Genomic DNA, 2,023 nt, shown 5'->3' on the forward strand with positions numbered 1-2,023 from the left:
ATTAACCCCTTATGCCTAATGTAAAAAAAAATGTTTTTGTTATTATTAATTATTATTATTAGTAGTAGTAGTATTCTATATTATACTATATTATACAGTATATTATATATCAACATCATTATTATTTTTTGTTTGTTTCAAACTTTTTATTAGATTTTTTGAATACAATCATCAGGTGGTATATAGCAAGATTACATCAGTACGCATATGTAGAAGACATACACCTGTATCACAATGTCACGTAATATTTCCTATTAAACATACATTTTCTGAGCCTGTAGACTGCATCACTAACCAGGAAAGAGAAGGGGCCACTCCCGGAAAGAACTAGGGGGTGGAGAGAGGAGGAAGAGTTCCGGGGAGTCCGGAGGAGAAAAGATGTTGAGAAATCAAAGAGAAGGCAATGAGATTCCATAGTCAGCATAGGAGGTCCAAATGTCTAGAGAGATGTCAGACTATCTGAGGATAAAGTAGGGTGTGTGTAGTCAATCCATGGTTGCCAGACCTTCGCAAAATGTTTGTTAGTATCCAGAAGGATACTTGTTAATTTTTCGTTTAGGAAAAAGAAGTCCAACCGCCGCTTAACCTCTGCAAACGGCACAAATTGTTTTTTCCAGGCCGATGCGATCGTCTATTTAGCAGCCACCAGTACAAAGATGGTTAAGCGGTGTTGGACCTTGGTGAGGTTTGAGTGCTTGAGATGCAGAAGAGCCAACCAGGGGTCCCGTGCTATCGGTACAGAGAGCACAGCGCTCATTAGTTTAAACACTTTAGTCCAGAATCTGGTGAGCATGGAGCATGACCACCATGTATGGAGAACATCTCCTCTGGTCTGACAACCCCGAAAACAGGTGGCCGAGTGTGCCGTGTGGATATGAGCCAGCCTGGATGGTACCATCTAGTTAGGGATTTGTAAGCAGTCTCCTGTGAGGTCACATTAATGGTACATGTAGTCATAGAGGACCAGATCCGAGGCCAGGCCTCTGGCGTCGGGGCTGCCCCAAGGTCTCGTTCCCATTTAGTGACATAGAACAGTTTGCACAGCACTTTAGAGCATATGAGGAGACAGTACAATTACAATTGAAAGGAACCTGCACGTTACATTAAAAGTTAAACATTAAAGCTGCATTAAAGTTAAATTAACAATAAAGCCTAAAATACTATTAAAAAAAACAAAAACCAGCAAACTGATCTGTGCTTTGAAAATGATGCATTTACCAGGAGAATGGTATGCCATTGCTGTCACTGCGACTGTAGCCTGCACGGTGCACGAATACAGGAAGTCTCCTGGAAAGCATACACTGCCTCCTAGAACTGCACACACGTTCTACACTTCCTAAGATAGATTGTTATTTTGTATATATTCTTCTTTCAACCTTCTTCTTTATTATTAATAATCATAATACTAAGTTTTTGTAGACACAAATGTTTCCATATTAAAGAGGAAATACAGTTTTGCCTAGAACAAACAATTAAAATGAGAAGCAGAAACGTGACCCCGAAAGAGAAAATGATCGCCTTGTTTTTAAAGTGATTTTTCCTAAATATTATCAGAAAGAATTGTGTCAGATAAACATTGTAAATTGAATAAAATGCAGTTTTCAAATTTAAGAATTATAGACGAAAAAAAATGTATTGTCAGAAGTGGGATTTGAACCCACGCCTCCATTCGGAGACCAGAACACCCAGCTTTGGGGAAGAGCCCAACCTCTTGAGTCTGGCGCCTTAGACCGCTCGGCCATCCTGACAACTGCAAGTAGATACCGCAGTTTATTATGTGAAGGTGTATTAGGTATACAGTATACACTGTCTTATAGTACTGTTAAATGAACGTTGTTGGTTGCACATTTCAGACTTTGGTTTACATTTATTTTTACATTGGCTTACCCAATATGTAAAGCTGAATTGTACATTTCATAAAGGTTTTACAATTTTCAATTAGGGGACTTTTTTTTATAAATTTTTTCTGCGTTATTTTTTTTTTTGTGTCACATATTCTGCTATTCATTTATATAATTTTACA

General features: G+C 38.2%; 1 non-coding gene across 1 annotated transcript; it reads right to left on the bottom strand.

Moving 5' to 3' along the window:
• Nucleotides 1-1,636: 1,636 nt before the first annotated feature.
• Nucleotides 1,637-1,748, bottom strand: TRNAL-CAA. Its single transcript has 2 exons — nt 1,711-1,748; nt 1,637-1,682 (listed from the first exon to the last, which is right to left on the bottom strand). It is a non-coding gene; the product is annotated as a tRNA-Leu (tRNA).
• Nucleotides 1,749-2,023: the final 275 nt, after the last annotated feature.

This window comes from Nanorana parkeri, unplaced genomic scaffold (assembly GCF_000935625.1).
Source record: "Nanorana parkeri isolate BGI_ZX_2015 unplaced genomic scaffold, ASM93562v1 scaffold731, whole genome shotgun sequence".
Lineage (NCBI taxonomy): Eukaryota > Metazoa > Chordata > Amphibia > Anura > Dicroglossidae > Nanorana > Nanorana parkeri.